Raw genomic sequence first — 19,235 nt, forward strand, 5'->3', positions numbered from 1 at the left:
CTTGGTGTGTATGTGGCTAGAGATTTTGTGCGGATGTCAGTGCCAAAATTAACTTTGTAAGTAGTTTTTCAGTGAAAAAGAAATTAAAAAGTAACTTACTATTTCTTGTCTGGTTTGTCTCCTCTCCTTTCTCCCTTCTTTCACTTTGTTCTTGCGGTTTGCTCGATGCCTTTTTTTTTTTTTTTTCCCTATCTCTCCGCATTTTCCGGGGCAAGTTCTCTTTAGCGTGGTTTTTTTTTTTTTCTTATATCGAATTTTGAGTTCCAGACGCATTTTGCTTTCTTCGGTTTTCTGTTCAAAGTATATTTCTTACCCTTCCATGGCGTCACTCTTCAATCAGGATTTTTCTCTCCTTCTGTGCCTCTCCAGCTTTCTCATTATTGTTCCCCCAGCTCGATTGTCCTCACCCGCCCTGGTTCTCGGAAAGGTTGCCTTCCATTTTCTGCTTAGCTTCAGCCTTTGCATCCATTTACTCCACCCGTCACCTTCACCGCACCCCTCCCCCTCCCCCTCCCCTCCCACCCGATCGCCAAGACCGGGCTCTGGGGACCCGTTGCGCGCCCAGGCTCCGGATCCTTAGTTCTCTAGTGCTCCCAGCTCTCCATCCCCACCCCTCCTTCCTTCCAAATCCCTTCCTGGCCTCCTCCCATCCGCCAGGCTTCCTCCAGCTGCGTTGTCTAGCCTTTGCCTTTTTCTGGCTCTGCAGCCAGCCTGGGCACCGATCCTGGGCTCCTCGGCATTCTCCTCCAGCAACACGTCCCAGGGCGCTCGCTGCTTGCTGCTTTCCCGGGTTCTGCTTCCCGGCTGGGGGCAGGATCGAAAGAGTACGTGTACAGCCCGGGTCCTCCCACGCGGGCTGCAGTGGAGCGCGCCAGCTTGCTGGATGCTAGACCTTGGGTCGCTCCGGGAGGAGGGGTTTGGCGGGGGCTGAGCTTGGGGCACAGGCCCAGGGCTGCCTCTGGGCCTCAGCCGCCCTCTTTCTCAAAGCCCTGAATCCGGGAGGGAAGGCGAGGGGAGGTTGGTGCCCCTGCGGGAGGGCATGGAAACGGCTCTGCCGATGCTGCGCGCTGGTGTTTCTGCCTCGCGTGTCCTGAGCCTGGATCAGCCACTGCCAGAGTCCGAGACTCCAGTGCCGAGTTGGAGGCGGAAAAAAAAAAATACAAAAAACGTGGAATCCCCAAGTTACCTCCAGTCAGTAGATCTCCAATCTGTTCTGGCAAAAAACGTCTTTGACTTATTACAGTAATACAAATAACGCGAGAAATCTGCATTTAGTGTAATACTTAACGATAAACACACGAAACAAAAACAACTAATGTGAGTGTTTTAGGCACACTGTTAAGGTTAATTCACCTTGCTTGGCTTAATTCTTATTCAAGTAGGTGTAATTTCCCACCCTGTTGCTCAGGAGACTGAAGTTCTGAGGGTCTGAGCGACTTGCCTGAGGTCACACAGCTAATACCTGCCATGGGGGACTTTGGTCTGATTTCATCTCCAGAGCCTGTTTCCCAAGGAGGAACGAATGGCTCCCAGTACAGAGCACAATCTTGCCAAGGAGCCTTTTTGAAGAGATGTGAGCACCTTCACGTAATTCGTGAAAATTTTCAAGTTATGTCAATACACGGACTCATTTGAACTGCAGACCCATTCTGAAAGGTGGCCATGGCAGAAGTGGTGAGGGGTGGCACTTGAGGATGGCAGAACTTAGGCTGGGCCATCATCTCTGTCACTTAACATTAGTGACATGACCTTGGGCAAGTCATTTTTCTTCTCTGGGCCCAATTTCCCATTTAGGGATATTGTGGGGAGTGTAAATAAAATAATCTTCATGAAAGTGCTTTGTAAAATGTAAAGCTCTTCAGAAAGATCAGGAATTACTGGCATCCCCACTTAGTAGACTACAAATGTGCATATCACAGATGTTGAATGAGTGACGTTTTGCTGTTCACACAGCTAATTATCCACATAGTGACAACAATCTTGTTTTTAATCTTGCTGTCATTTTTAACTATGTGGTACCTGGCTAGAATATAAGACCAAATGCTACCTGTCTTATTTTGTGCCCTGTGCATACAGTCAAGAAATACGGTACAGTTTGCAATGAGCTTTCACGTAGACTGTCTCTCTTTATCAGTAAATATATTAGATTTTTTTGGTGGAGGGTTATGGCTATGCTACTTATAAAAATTAAACTTATGTCTTTATGGGGCTTATTATCAAAATACAGTAATTTTAAACTGGGAAATACATCATTGGGTTCTGTCTGCAATTAAACTCAGTATTTTTTTCCCTTTGTCTCCTCTTAGTAATTGCTTATTATTGTCAGTGCGTGGTTCATCTGTACCTCAAATACCCCAAAAAACTGCAGCACTGAAGCCAGTTTCAACCCCAAGCGTTTATACATTTGAGACCCATTTCAGATTCATCGATGAAATGAAAACAACTATAAATACTCCCTTCTAGATGCAGAAAGATGAAAATGATATTAACTAAAGTCCAATGGTTCTAGGTATTAGGTTTATTCAACTTTCTTGGGTTTTTCAACAATCACTGCAAAGATTAAAGCAATAGATCTTGGACATAGCAATATTCTAGATTATTAAAGTCAGAAATACAATCTTCTTTAATGCAATCTTAGGTTTTGATTTTAAGAGTAAATATATGCTTTTTGTGATGAGACTTGTGATGTTTCCCTTCGTAGGTCTTAAATCTTCAGGGACACTAATGAAATGTGTATGAAAACAAGAGAGAAATCAAGGCTAGTTATCTGTGATAATCCCCCCTTCAATGAGCAAATAAATAAATAAATAACTGGATAAATGAGCAAAAAGGAAAAACATAATCTCATTTTCTCAAATCGGTTAAAACAAGTGACATGATGAGAAAAAATGAGACTCCAGCAGACCCTGAGCTTTGCCACATTTGCCTAAGCTTGAAAAATCGCCTCTTTCATAAAGCAGGAGCAGGCAGACACCATGTGCATATCAAGTATCTGGGAAATGTGAAAAATGACACATCTTTCACTCAAAGCCCTGGCTGGAGTGAAGGCTTTACAGCTGCCTCCTCACCTGCTTAGGAACGGCTGGTCCCCCTCTTTCCAGGCTTTTACAGGCAGCTTCACGTCCCCTACGTGGTAAGATGGATGGTGCTGTGATCCCAAGCAGCCAATCTCAGTATCTCAAGAAATAATCCACTACACTGACAGATGAGTGGAATTTGACGTGATGTTCCCCTTGTTCAGACTGTGCCGCACCTGGATGGCACCAGCCAGTCAGGGTCCTTTAGGGGAAATGGTTAGCGCTTTGGGCCAATTTCTGCTGTCAGAACATGGTATCAGGACAATGTTTCTGTGAGGCTGCAAATTTGTGATCTGTCTTCTCCATGCACTGGGTTTGCACACAAACAGAACGAGAATATGTTAACTAGAAAACCGACTGATTTTAATGTATTTCCCTGCAGTCCCTAAGTACTTCCTATTTTTCATATTTATCGTATTAGGATTGCACCATTTATTTTCAGTGACTCACTAGTTAAGGAAGATTAAAACAGTCAATCAAATGAAAGTGAATTTTAAAATTACACAAATAAGTAAAATGTGCTCTAGATTAACAGATTTGTAATATCAATAATTTAATATTTGGCTAAATCAAGTTTTTTATTTTGGGAACGATGTAGGAAATTACCTTAATAACTTGAAGAATACTCATGACTTTAAAAGAAATACGTACAGTGAAGCTAGAAGAAGGACACTTAATTTAAAAAAGATAGACCGAACAATGCAAACTCAGAGTGGTGTTCCATTGTTTCAGGATATTAAAATAGACAGCTTCAACTCTTTATAATCACTAGTTGTTGTATAACAGGTAAAAAAAGATGAATGGTTTGCTAAACGCAACTTTCTAATATAGGATTAGTTTTTTCCCCCTACGGGTATACAAATTTTCACAGCGATTTTAATGGTTACTTAATTTTGAATGTGGGTGGGGTGTGGGGGTTGTCCTTGAAACTTAATAAAATATGGATGACTTCACAGTACTTTAGTGAGAAAAGATCTTTGGGGTTCTTTAGTAATTTAAAATTATAAAGATAAATTACATGAGACAAGAAGTTGTAAATGCCTTATGAATCATTTATTCTTGAGTCGATGCTATTTTATTGACAAGGGTGTATGGAAGTATAAAAAGATGACTCTGAATAGAATTGTCTGTGTAACTTATCCTCGGCCTGATTTAAAGCTTTATGAAGCCAAGTGTGTATTTAGAGGTATCCGTATGTGACTTATTACATACTGAACATCACCATCCATTTTAAAGTGTGATTTTTTTTTTTGGTAAATATTAAAAAAACATTCTTACATGCCTTATAATTATTTTTGCTTACTGTTCAATATCACTTTATTGAAAGCTGCCTAAGGAATATGCATTAGAATACCAAGGTTCCTTACAATAAAGGATTGTTTTATAACTGTAGTATAAAAGAAATAGTGAGAATAACAGTGGTTGCATATTGGCTTTCTCAGAATATGTACCAATACTAGATTGCTAAGTGTAGTGAACTGGTCTAAGGATTGGAGCAGACAGGTTGTTATTTGGTGTAACTGGTGCTGGTGATAATCCATTGATCATCTGATTGATGATATTGACCTCACCGTAGAGTCAGAGTGCAGCCATGGGCATTTGATAAGACCCCAAAATATCAAAATCAGGTAGAGATGCAAATAAAGATCTTCTGACCATCCCGTGAACTTATAAGAGAATTATTACAATGCTATCAAAGTAGTTACTTATGTGAGCTCAAGCCCATGGCCTCAATTTTATACGACACTGCGAACAGATTTTTAGAACTGGCACTAATGAACATTAGTCTTCAATTGTTCATTTCTTAAAGTTCATTTAAGATGAAAACTCAACTCCTTTTTAGTCTTCCAATTTTGAACTCTGTGTAAAAATTTCAAAGCTTGAGTGTATAAATTGGTACATCATTTTTTTGAAAACAGTTTTGCGGTGTTTTCCAAAATGTAAAATGTGCCAGTCCTGATACAATTCCATTTTTAGATGCTTATCCTAAGAAAGTGATTGGACAGGTTTAAAAGGATGTATGTTTAAGGTTTAGTCACTGCAACAATAATTTTAATGGCAAAAAATTAGAGAGGAGTTTCATCTCCATCAAAAGGGGACTGGTAAAATAATCATGGTGAATCTGCTCAATGGCATTCAATGTAGCCATTGCAGTGGATGAGATATGTTCATATGTACTCTTGTGGAAAAGTGCCCATGATTTACTGCCGAGTGAAGAAGACAAGGAACAGAATACTCAGCTTCAAAATAGTTTGGAGAAAATAAATATTTGCACATGTATGAAAAATGTCAGAAGAGATATAAACATTCTTTATACAGTGTTAGTTAAACCTGGTGGGAGGACTGGGTTGACTTAGACTTTTTATTTCCTACAATTTTGAAATTTTTTCAGGTTCATTCCTAGGATGGATATATATTGATTTTTAATGAAAAGCTTAAAGTATTTGCTATAGAGAGTTTTATGATTAAATTAGAAATGTATCAATGTTCCCAGTTTAAGGAAAAAGAAGGAAATATAGGTAGCAAAGTATCAGGAGCCCCTTTTCCTTCTAAGAGCCTTAATCCTATAAAATGTTTAGGCCAGCATTTCCCAGTTCACAAAGCACTGTCCCCTCAAAATGCTCATTGGAAAAAAGCTACTAACTGTTGGGGAAGCACTCACTGCATGGTATGTTCTTCTCTTAGAGATTTTCAGTGCATGTGTGTGTATGAAAGTTCTGGAAAGATTTGCAGATAGGAATCCTGATTGTGTTTAACTAAAATTTTCCAAACTTCTTTTATTTGGACAACAGCTACAGTGCCTATTCATATCACATGCTTCGAGAAGTGTGAGCCAAGATAATCCTGGAATCCTATAAAATTCATCTTTTTATCTCTTGCTTCTAGTAAGGAACTTGGCATGTAGTAGGTGCTCAGAAAATATGTGTTAAATTATTAAGGAAAGAAGGAATGACTATTCTGGTGGAATCTTGAACTCTCCCTTATTTTTTCCTACTTGTGTGTGAGTATTTTTGTGTATATGGTTGGATGCATGTGTATCTGTATGTGTGTTTATAAAAAGGAGATACCTCAAATGGAGAGTGGTATAAACACTAAATTGTCACTGTAACATATGCACGTACATATGTGTGTATCTGTGCAGTATCTTTGGGTAGATATTTGACTGTATTTGATATTTGACAGCCATTACATTAATCAAAATGGTCCAAAGAACATAACTTACAAATGCAGTAAAAAATTAAATCCCTAAGGTTTTCAGTCACAGCATGAGGTTTTTGGGTTTTTTTTTCTATAGATTAGAAAATACTATAGGTGTGGCCTTGAGGATCTGAAAAGGAAACTTCGCTTAGCAAATAGGGAAAGGCCTTTTGCTTTCAAATCTTTTGATAACAAGAAAAAAATTCACTTCATCTTTGCAGAAGGGAGAAAATAACACCAGGCAAGCAATTTTTCCTTTCTTTAGGATAAAAAGAAGATGAATTATTTTGTTAACAGTTTGTATAAATTAATTGGATTCTCCAAAGATAATGTCCTCAAAGCATTTAGGGAACCCTCTTGGCCCACTGTTTCTTTCTCTTTCCCGAACTTTATATAATAAAATTCCAGAGAAAGAAAAGAGAAAGAATATTATCACAGCAATTTTCTCTCAGAAGATGCATAGATATGAAGAGTGATCTGCTTACTCATTAAGTGAATCCATCCTCCATGCAAGGAAGGAGACCAACCAAACTTCCCCCTCAGTCTAGAAGGGAGGAAGACCTCCCCTCAGCAAAGGCCATTGTTCTGTTGTTAGAATTACCTGTGTTTACCTTTACTATGCCCTTACTAGACCTTCACTTCTAGGCATGCTTCCTTTATACCCAAGAATAAATACAAACTGAGTCTTTGTACATCCAAAGGGTTTTTCTGATTTCGCATTCATGTGGATGAAGAATGGACCTATTGAGTCATATGCTTTGAAGTGAATAAATGCCAGCTTCCAGATTTAGATGAATTGCCACACGGGGTCAGGGGTTGGGGGGTGGGGGGTGGCGTGGGCGGGGAAAGGATTTCAATGCTCCTGAAACTGACAACAGATCCTGGATGAGAGTCAGCAGGCCAGCAGGTCATCCTTCCCACTGAATAAATATTGTGTAGGTATTCAATCAATATTTGCTGATCAACTAGGCAAGAATTTTCTGTCTTTAAAAAATGCAAATATTGGTGGGAAAGCACCACATTAAGCCTTTTTTTATACCTAATGGTGATGAAGAAAGAGCACCAGGGTAGGAGTAGGACGCTGGCGCTTTCAGCGTCTCACGTTAAGCTGTCAATTGCAAGGCTCCAGATGAGAAAGTTGGAGGGAATCAACGGTTTTCATATTGTTCCTAGCAGCTCCGAGGAGGTGATCTATGCATTCCACAAATAGTGAAGTATATTCTGCCAAATAAAGATGCTTTAAGCTGCCCAAGGAATTGATTCATTGACTTCATCCATTTGATAGAGCAAGAAGCTGTACAAAATCACCTTTGTATATTTAAAAAGCCCTCTGCTAAAGCTATTTGAAAACTTTCTGGATGATTTCATAGATGAAGAAGGCAAATAGCTTCACAGACCAGGTCGTTAACAAAAATAATTGGATCAGCCTAGAGGCCAGACATTATAAAATGCTGAAAACTGTGGCAACTTGAGAGCATATGCACATCTAGAGGACACAGCGCATCCTTAGCTACACCTGAGATGGGCTCAAGGTGACCAGATCATCTGATATTTCAAGGCAAGTCAGAAACCTAGAATTTTATCTGTAATTTCTTTATCTTTTAAATGTCAGGTGGGCCAAACAAAACTTGATTCAGGGATATATCCCACCTGCAGGCTGTCAGTGTGTGACCTCAGATAAGACTATCCCCAGCTCCAACATTTTATGATTCCTAATGAATTTATGCAAGCACAGTGGAGAGAGGTGGAGGCGATGGGGCTAAAAGGGGAACTTCTATGCAGATCTGTTTTGGCCTGCTTTAAAATTATGCCCACAGGTGAGTCTTACTCTGAGTTATAACCGACATACTAAAATGCTGTGTGTCTCTGAGCCTTTTATATGCAGCTAACTGGTATTACTGGAGGGTCTGATAAACAGAATTAGTGGTACGAGGTCAATGGCCTAAACAGAGGTCTCATTTGAATCTTGGCTAAAAATCAATTAACTTTCCTTTAGATTAAGGCTAGGGAGAAAGAGTAATCTGTAAATGTAATAAAACCGAGGGAAGTATCAGGCAGCATAGTGATGCCTATATAAAACCCTTTATTTAATACTTTATTAAACTTCTCAAAATCTAGTCTGTAGTCCACTAGAGGGTTATAAATTTATCTCGAAACCCAAGGGGTTTTGTTTTTGCTGTTGTTGTTATTCTTTTGGGCAAATGATTTAAGATTTTATGTACATTCATTTTGTATATGAACATAGGCTACTTATTAGTATACCGACTGAGTTATCATTCTACTAGAACGACATGTAACTAAGGTTTACTGAGCTTCCTTAATTCAGTATTCTGCTAAGAAAACTGGCTGTAGCTCTTGGAAACATTGCAAAGTGCCTGCATGCAAATAATTAGAATTCATGCAATTTGGGGAAGGATAATTTGCTATCAGTGCATCTTGAGTGTTGTTTGAGTTGTTAGTGATTTTCCATTGCTGTGGTCCTTGCTTTTTAATTATAAATTAGTGTTGCTTTAGTTTCATCATTATCAATTAAGTTTGCTGTGGGCTGTTTCATTAACCCTATAGTCTGTAATGATGCATATTTGCATATTTAGGCCTTTAAATTTGCTAAGGATTAGACTTTAAGATATTCTTGAGTTGTGGTTCAGAAATGATTCATCCATATTCTTATTGTAAAACATGTATATGTAATCACTCTCAAACTTATTTGTATGGTGATACTTGTCTAGTGACATTGTTTATATACTTCCCGTGAACCTATGCAACATAAATTCTCAAGGAGTAACATTTTTGGATTATTTTTATGTCTGTAGGGCATCGTTTTATAACATATTAGCATATTAATAAGCTTAACTTATTTTATAAAAACAATGAGTGATTCATGAGTGATTCATAAATGCATCTTTCCAAGTATTTATTACCTAAGTATTTATTATTTAAATATTTTCCTACTGAAAGTGGAAACAGGTAGGAATTGGATATTTCACCTCCTTGGGGTGCTGTAATCAGGAAAATTTGAACATCACTGTTCTATGAAGAAACTGTATCTAGAGACCAGCCCTACTGAAACTCTGAATTAAAAAATGTGTGAGATGGCAAAAAATTTTTAAAAGCCCATTTTTTCTGAAATAAACTAAGATGTAAAACAGGAGAAGATATTGTTTGGAAGCTTCTCAGATGAGACCTTATTAACTTGAATTGTTTTTGTATCTTCTTAAATCTCTTTATCTGATGAAAAAGCAAGATGCCATGTACTGGACATGTGCTTGAGAAACTAGGTCACTGGGTGAACATTTGTAGGGCAACATTTTTGACAGCTAGTCCCAGGATCGTTTAGAATTAAAAGCAGATTTATGGCATACACATGCTGCCAGTCTCCAACCCTCTATCTATCACAGGCCTAGGGAATCAATCACAGTGTTTGTTCCCGCAGAGCCTAGATGTGATTTCAGAAACTTTTTCAGTCCTTCTCTGGGCACCACCTATCAATTGATTGACGCGGGCATGCAAGTTGAGAGTCTTTGACTGTCCGTCCCTGTTGGTTCATTGACTGACCATCTCTAGGATCCCTCTCCTATCCAAAAATGCATGCCATGAAACATTTCATTTAAAAAATAAGAAAAAGATCCAAAAGTGTGATTAAATCAAATTTAAATAGCCACAAATGTCTAGTAACTATGGTTTAAAATAGTGGATCTTTAGCAATTCTCTCAACTGCTAAGAGTTGCAGAGCTTTCTTTTTATTACGTCCAGAAATTTTTGATTCCTTTCCCTATTCTCCTCTTACTCTATGTCAGTGATGCAAAGCTGCTTGTTATAAGAGCTCTAACCAAGCAGGTGCTCTTGATCGTAAAACATGAAACAATTCACCCTGATCAGAGAGGATTTGGGAAGCCCTCATAAAGGACTGGATTTTGTGTTGGGCTTTGAATGTTGGGTAGGAATTGAGTTTGTGGGAGAGGATCAAGGGGTAGCATACCGAACTGGAGGGAACAGGACAATTAAAGTCTTATTGGCAAGTAAGGGGGGACGAGGTAGGGCAGTGACCTAAATGTCTATAGGCCCTAAACTAGCTGGAGAAACTTTATATTACTGCAATTAAAGGGAAAGCAAGATTTTATTGTTGTTGTTACTGTTTTGTAATCTAAAGGCTGCCTTACCAATGTACACTGATGATCACAGATGAACAGCTAGTTAAAATGGAAGAAAGAAGCCCTGTTTCCACAATTTGAGTCTCTGTGGAAAGCAAGTCAGTTAATTAACAACAAATGCAGCAACTGTGTTCTGGCCAGACTCTCTGGGTCCCATGAGGCCCTTCACACCTTTGAATTATTGTTACCTTTGTGTAATACAAGACAAAATATGTTACTACCGTTGATTTTTAAAATCTGGTTATTATATTAGAGGAAACTGCATATCTCTAAATCAAATCCTAAGGATAATAATTTTTATTTTTAATATACAACAAATTTAATATGTTATTCAACAAATGTTTGTGGTCCACCTACTAGGTGCAGAAAACTATGCTTCGCACTAGTAATAGCAATGCCTCTTTATTATAATTACTGGTTTAACACTACCTTTCCTGATCAGATCGTCAATTCTGTGAGGGTGGGGAACCCAGCAGTCTGGAGATGCCTGACTCACTGTCTGGCTCATGGTGAGGGTCAAATAAATACTTGAATGAATGAATAATCCTAAGCATTTGATGTTTCATTGAATCTTTACAGTTATCTTATGAGTTAGAACATCTTTCCATTTTACTCATAAGGAATATTTTAAAGAATAAGATAATTGATTTGTTCAAGGTCATCTAGCTTGGGAGGGTAAGGTTGAGAATTTTGTTGGGTCCTGAGTAATGGCTCAGGTTCCTGAGTCTCTACTGTGTGTAGCCTCTGCTATGGACGGTTCCTTCCCATATGACACGTGATCTGTATCACAACCCTACGCGGTCAGTTCTGTTATCCTCATTATATAAAACACTGCAAACTGTGGATAGTAATTAAAAGCTGAGAGGAAAACTTAGGTTATGCCTTGACTTTCAGTCAGGTGCTCTTTCCATCGCAACCAAGTACTACTTTTAGGAATATCAGCAAGTTAGTCTTGGTTTAATTTAATTAAAAAACAAATTTCTATGTTATGGGGCGTTGTTCTACATCAGCAGGCAACTAACTGTGTCTTGGGCTTGGCTATATCATGCAATAATTTTAATTTAATGTGGCTGAATAATGCTTTAGTCTTAATGTTGCTTTGCAAACAGGTCTGGCTGAGAGCATACTTTCGTTGCTTATTGGATTAACAGCACCTCATTTTCAAGTATTTGTTACAGAACTATTGTCTCCTGATAAGTTTTTTTAGACTTTGGAGGCCCTTTCTGTGCTCTAGGCGAGGAAGCAGCAGCATAGGGTAAATTTGCATTTGTTAGACTCAGTCTTAGTGTAGTTTTTCTGTTTTACTTAAAATGAAGTTACAAATCATTCATACTGGAAAAGAATTCTCTCTAACGGCAATTTAACTTTCTGATAAGATTTTTTGGCATTTACCATGTTGAAACTTTATAAATTATCTAGAATGTTGTAAAGTGGGCTGACCTTTCGGGTAAGTGGTTTGATCATTTGCAGCAGTATTTTTTGCTAAAATATGGAATTTGCTGTCTTTCAAATAAAACTTGCTAGACCCGTAACTCAATAACATGTTTGGTAGAAATTGCTTACATAATCAGACCTGAAGTCTCCCTTTCACATTCCTCTCATCATCAGAACAAATCCTCTTGTTTGTTCTAAAATATGCCCATGGCCAGTGATGGCAAATTCCTGACACACAGCCCACTCTTCCTATGATCATGCGTTGTGGACATGACTGCTAATCACTTGTGGCACTCTTTGTACTTTTACCCAGACTCACCCTGTGAACCCTTCCAAGCACAGTGCTCCAATCCCTGAGTCGTTAAACAAGGTAGTATTTCAAAAACAACCACAATAACCACCGCCAGAACCATCATCGTTCAACACCTACAATGTCAAATACTGTGCAGAGTGCCTTCCCTGGACTTACCCGTTCAATTCTGAGATGAGACAAGTTGTCCATTCTTGATCTAGGCTGTTCTTATACGTAACTGAATTGCAGGTTCTTTGCCTGACCTCACCCTCATTGTCACCAGTGATTCTTGGCCAAAGAAGCTGTAGGAATTAGAGCAGTCTGGTGTACCAGGCAAACCAGGGGCTCCCGTCCGAGGTATACCACTCTTAGCTCCAAGTGTGGGCAAATCATGGTAACTCTCCCTGCCACACTCATAAAATGGGGATTCCTGTTTATATAATTCCTACCTTTCAGGCTTGAGTAAGGTATAGAGATGGTGTCTGTTTATATCTGACATAGAGTAGGTGTCCAGCACAAGGCATCTCGTTATATTGTCATGTACATATATGAATGTCGAAGCAAAGATGATATAGAAGGACTGCTTTATACTAACACATATACCCATAATATTTTATTCTATAAAAATGGTGCATATAGAAACTTTACAACTTAGACTTATTTAGTCACTTTATGATCACATCTGAGACTTCTGACAATAAAATCCATCTACTCAGAACAGACAGAAGATAGGGATTTTATGGCTAGTCTCTACTCTGGAATACGTAAGGGTTAGCCATGAGTTCTAAGTCAATATGACCGGGTCAATACTCACAGTATCCTTCCTTTCAACAGCAGGTTGTGTAGGTAACTACTGATGAAGGTGCTCTAATCAATAAGTTTGGTAGAGTCTGTATGCTGCCACATAATAGGGAAGTTTGGTTAATTAATTTAAACATCTGGCCAATAATTCATTAACAAGAAGTGGTCCAAAAGTCAGCATTGGTGCTTTGTGATTCTCAGAATGGGTTATAATTCTATTAAAACTCTATTAAAAGAGCCACTAGTCAACTGAAATCTCATACGATTTATCCATACTTCCTCAGGTGTTTCTTTTTCCATTAATAGTGTTGCCCTTACAATAACCCTTCACCTCTATCATAGGACCCAACAGCTAAAGGAAGAAACCCAGGTATATACTGATAAGCACATTAGTCCCTAAATGTCCATGGGTTTCGTCCCAGGGTACCATTTTTGTGTACTCTTATGTGTACCCTATATTTTTACTCTGAATACAAAATGATGTCTTTCTGTATCAGTGACTGCTTAAGTAGCATGGTGTCTAATGTTTTGAACCTTAGCAAAAGCAACAACAAAAAATGAAGTGCCAATGGTCAGTTTCTTATGTTTTAAGACTCCAGGGAATTTGAATTAGCATGAGAGAATAGCCTATACAGTTAGAAGCATGGATTAAAGATATCATAAGATGATGATAAATTTGCAATTAGTGTTTCAGAGTCCCTTAAGAACCGTATCTAACTTGCAAGAGCTCTCTACTGAAGAGGTCAAAGCCTTACAGAAGTCTTGACGAATCATTTGATAAAACTTTATTATCTCTTTTTTACTGTTCTCATTAACATACTTCAAAAATGCTGTTCAGTATTTCTGGCAAGCAGAGCATCAGACTAATTTTACAGTAGTGTAAAGGATTTATTAATTATAATCTTTTCATGAGCCTATTTATATTCAATTGTGACATTAATAGGTTGCCAAAACAAACTAGAGTTAATTGTATTTAATTAAATTGTTGAAAACGTGTAAGGGTAGTTTATTATTATTGTAAGCAGAAAGCTCTATTGATGTACTTATTTGTGTGAATAAGATCTGGTGTAAAGTTCTTTCTAGTGGGTATGGTAGTATTCATCAACAGAAAGCAATATAAAAATGCTAATTTGAGAAAGTTGTCATTATAATAGAACATTTGGAAGTGGAGGCTTCACGTAGTGTTTGTCATCTTATAGCCAGTGTTAGATAAATATAGTGGGGTTCCTGCCAAGACAGACATTACCCTGTTGTCCTACTAAAGCACCCTGAGGAGCTCCAAGACCATCTATTCATCCCCTTCCTTCCTTGGAGGGGTTATTTGGTAGAGGAAAGGTCTAAGATCTGAGTCAAATGTTCCGTGAAAAAAAATGCTTTAAATGAGACCGGGAAAAGTAGAAAGGGTCAGACCAAGAATTAGGGATGGACTTCGGACAGCAAAGAATTCCAGGTAAAGATAAAAGCATTATGAAGGTCTGGAGTCAGAAAGGAAGATGCATTAGAAAAATGTGAAGGTCAGAAGATCAGGTAAAAGGCACTCCTTTGTCATGGATTAGTGCATGTAAGTGCTTTGAAGATAGCAGGAAACAAAGAATGTAAGCTGCTTTTAAAAAGTTGATTTAGCACTCCTGGTCCTTGATTGTGTCTAAGATTTATCAGTATATACACACTAAATATAGATTTTTACTATGTACTATGTGCCTGGCACTGTGCTAAGAATTCTGTATTATTTCATTAATCCTTACACTTACCACTGTGAGGCAGCTACTTTGTTCTCTTCTTTCTACCAGTGAGGGAAATAAGGTTCAGAGAGTTTGAATAACTTGCTCAAAGTGCACAGCTAATAGGTAGTGAAGCTAGGATTTGAACTAGGGTAATCTGGTTCCAGATCCCATGCTCTTAATGACTATAATACTAAAATTCTTTGCCTCTCCCAGTATCATTAGTTTTAGTTGTGATGGACAGAATTAAGAAGGAAATGAATGTGTTTCAGAGTAGGCTAGGTGATGCTATGATAACCAATCAGCTCCAAATTTCAATGGCTTAAGGCAAGTTATTTATAACTTATAGAAGTTATTTCTTGCTTGTGGTACTGTCCCATGGGGTTGGCTGGAGTCTGTGCTCCATGCTATTTTCAATCCAGAATTAGGAGGAGCATCTACTATTCATCGTGGAAGAAAAAACAGAGTCTGAACATAACATTAGCAAATAAATGCTTCAGCTTGGAAGTGACACATGTCACAACTCATTGGCCAGACCTGGTCTTGTGGTTCAACCCAATGGCAAGAGGCTGCAGAGTGCAAGCCTACCATGTTCCCAGAAGGCAGATAGCAGGAGATATTTGGTGAGCGGCATTCATGGTAACCACAAAATGCCTTAGTGGTTAGGAAATAATATTTTTTTTGTTGCAGTACTCTTTCATTCTTAGATATCCAAGCTTAGATACCTTCATTTATTTTAGTATTTGGATAAGACTCCAGAAATTTCAGTTATTCAGTCTATAAAGAAGAGAGTAATCCAGTTAGTGAATCCAAAAAGCAAAACAAAACCAAATGCAATGTGACACCAAGCATCCAGTTTTGTTTTGTTCCGTTTTCACACAGCTGACTTTTGAATGAATAGGTGTCACCAGACCCAGTTCCTCATGTAAGTGAATGTGAAGCAAACCTTCGGGGCCATGGGAGATCCTGCACTTTCCTCCACTGAATCCTTTCCTATAGCAAACACCTAAGGCTCTTGCTTTCTCACTCTCTCCCCTTCCCTCCCTCCACCCTCTCATTTGCATGAGTCTAATCTGTGAACTGATCCCTGTTTTAAGAAGAATTGCTGCCTGTGACAGAAAGGTCAAAGCATTCAATACTGTACCATCTGGGATGCTGCTCTTGGCTGTAGATGAAATATTTATATGGCATATTTAGTAAGTAGATGTTATTTTTATGTTATCCTAGGTATTTTTTATTCTTATTTTCATTTTCAGAACTGTATCTGTTTCTAGTTGGCAGGCGGAGAAATCAGTTATGGATCAAATGCACCCATTTGTCATGGATTAATGCTTAAAATGCTCTGATGACAGCAGGAGAGAAAGGTTTATAAGGATGGATGCTGACTTTGGAAGAAAAAAAATTAATGAAGCTAGGAAAACAGTGATAGCAGAGAACATTGCAATTGCAGGCGCTAAATGACTTATTTTCAAACCCTAGGAGTATGGTAATATTATTCCTCTCCTCCTTCCTTTAATGAAGCACTCTCATAATCCATAGTGACCCCAGCTGAAGAAAAGTTGTTTTAAGGAGAGTTCGGCTTCCTGGGAGCTGTTATTTAACAAACAGGGTTTTTTTTTTTCTTATTGGCTAAAAAAGTGTGTGTTGATGGGCAGAAAAAACTGTAATTCACCACTGTGTGTCTAAAGGAAGAGAAGAAAAAGATAGGAAGACTAGCTGGGTCCATCAACACTTTTGTCACAAATGTCATTAGCAACTGTTGTTTCCCATGGATGGTTCAGGAAGATGACACACATACCAGGTTTAGTTCTGTTAAACTTGGCTTTGGTATCTAACCTCCCACCTCTTAGAGGTGGAATAAGGCTGAGGGAATTATTTTGTCAGGATTTTAAAGAACTTTCAAGACTGTCTCCTTGGTACGTGCGTGCATGCGGGCACAGACACACACACACACTCCATTATACATTGTTAAATTACTTAAAAATCATACTTAGGTAACTTAAGAGTTAGAAATTACTTTAGCAGTTGTCTAGACCAAGGTTTCATGAGACACTTCATTTGCCTCATATACATCACCTGCCAAGCGGTCGTGGATTCACTGGTTGGGTCCTCCGAAGTATTGTTTTGGGGCATGCTGAAATTGGGACTCCTTTTTTGACCTAGGTAAAATTCTTTTAATCATAAAACTGATCTGCCCCCATCCCCAAGCCTCTTCCATCCATAGTTTTTTTCATCTCAGTTAATGGCAATTCCATCCTTCCCATCCTTCTCATCAAAAACCTAGGAATTGCCCTCCACTCCCTTCTTTCTCTCAAATTTCATGTTCAGTCCATCAGCAAGACTATTACTTCCCTGAATGGATGTATGCATATGTATAACTGAATCACTATGCTGTACACCTGAAAGTAACATTGTAACTCAACTATTCTCCAATAAAATTAAAAAAAAAGGCTATTACTTCCCCAACTTCAGAATATATCCAAACTCCAGCCACTTCTCACCTTTCCCCTATTACCTCTGGGACAGCTCTTCCTACTGTCTTCCTTGCTCATCTCCTACATCCCCACTGGCCTCCTTGTTGTCCCTTCAAAGACAGATACACTTCTATGTTTGTTGGTTATTGCTCTGCCTGGAAAACTCTTCCCCAGATATCTACATGGAATACATTCTTGCCCCCTTCAAGTCTCTACTCGAGTATTGCCTCCCCTGTGAGGTCTCACATAACCACTTTATATTAATTGTTAATTTCACCCTCCTCCCAGAACTTCAGATCCTGTACCCTGCTCTCCTTTTGAGGTAGCATTTGTTGTCTTTTAACATAATACGTCATTCCCTTGTTAACATTATTATTTGTCTCTCCCCATTAGAATCTAAGTTCCACAAGGGCAGAGATTTTTTTTTTTTAATCAATTTTAGTCCCTGATGTATCACAGGGCACAAAGAAGGTCCTTAAGACACATTTGTTAACTAAATGAATAAATAAATAAAAGAAATTTTAGGACCTCGTGAGATGGAGATCATTCCTTCTACTCCCCATCAAATGTTACATAATATGTATTCACATACTCCCCACTACAGCCCTCAGCCCTGTGCTGAAAAGGAAATTCTGTGCTAGCTTCAGTGGTCCTGGTCCCCTGAACTGGCATGACTCTTTTGGCCACAGGAGTGAGCACAGGGGTTGGCCTGAAGCCCACAGTCCATGGCCAAACCCTGCAACAATAACTTGAGGAAGTAGGAACATTTATTATCCCAATTTTCCAGATGAAGAAATAGAAGCTCAGAGAGGTTAGGAATTTGCCCAATGTCACACAGCTAGCAAATGACAGAGCTAGGATTCAAACCCAGATAACAGTTTATACTCCTGACTACTGCCCTAACTCTTGCTTGTGTGACCTTGTTTCTGGAAAGGGGTACACAGTTATCTTGGGATGTCACTCTTATGGAAAATGAACAATATTCTCAGACTTTTTTGAGTCTCCTCTAAGACCTGGGATGTTTTACCTTTTATGGTAGCCTTTTTCAATACTGGATAGCTGAAATGATTAGATTTCTACCCCACCATGATGCTTAGCAGAATGCTAGGGAAGAACATCCGGATGGTTTTTAGTTTTGTGGCAGGCTTCAGAACAAGCTCAGTATGTCTTCTGTAAAAGAACCATTTAGATGTAAAGACCATATATCTCTCCTAGGTCATCCTTTTCCAGGCTAATTGATTGTCATGTGAATTAGTGCGGCTGTGAGCTAAGCCAGGACTATTTGCTTGTGGAACCCCAATTTTTATTTAAACAGCCCAAGGTCACAGTAGCTGTTTTGGCAGTTCTACCAACCTGCCAACTCAGATTGAGTTTATCATCAGTGAAAACCCCCAGGTCTCTTTCACACGCCACAGTGAAGTCATATCTCCTCAAGTCTCTGTTTGCACAGTTGGCTGTTTGGACCCAAGTGTGGACTTTAAATTTGTCCCTGTTACTTTCTATCTTGTTAGATTTCAACCTTCATTTCATCTTATTGGAAACTTTCAAAATTCCAATTCTCTCATCTCATACATTAACTAGACTGTCCAGCTTAATGATTTTGAATGAATAGAAAAATCTACAAATTAAATATTAAAAAATTAATTCCTAAACATGAATTGAACCCTCCTACATTCTAGGAGTGGTGGTAGCATGTTAACATTTCATCATTTTGTGAATTTAAGAGTTTTAAGCTTCTTCTTACATATGTGATCTAAGAGATGGAAATTCCATGAAAAATATTATTTGGAAAGATAGCTAATCTCTGAGACCTTATTCTCTAGTAGTATAGTACAATAGAAATACAATGAGAGCCACATAGGTAATTCTAAATGTTCTAGTAGCCACGTTACTAAAACTTAAAAAAAACCCAGAAAATTAATTTTAATAATGTTTTTAACACTACATATCCAAAATATGGCTGTGTAACAAGTTACCAGAGACTGGGTTGCTTAAAACAATAGAAATTTATTCTTCCACAGTTTTGGAGGCCAGACATTCAAGCTCAAGGTGTTGGCAGGGTCACACTCCCTCTGAAGGCCTTAGAG

General features: G+C 38.5%; 1 protein-coding gene across 3 annotated transcripts in view; it reads left to right on the plus strand.

Annotated features, from left to right (window-relative positions):
* The window catches only part of TAFA1 (TAFA chemokine like family member 1), a 488,787-nt gene that overhangs the window by 18,662 nt on the left and 450,890 nt on the right, over positions 1-19,235 (plus strand). The gene's annotated exons all lie outside the window — the stretch shown is intronic.

This window comes from Balaenoptera musculus, chromosome 11 (assembly GCF_009873245.2).
Source record: "Balaenoptera musculus isolate JJ_BM4_2016_0621 chromosome 11, mBalMus1.pri.v3, whole genome shotgun sequence".
Lineage (NCBI taxonomy): Eukaryota > Metazoa > Chordata > Mammalia > Artiodactyla > Balaenopteridae > Balaenoptera > Balaenoptera musculus.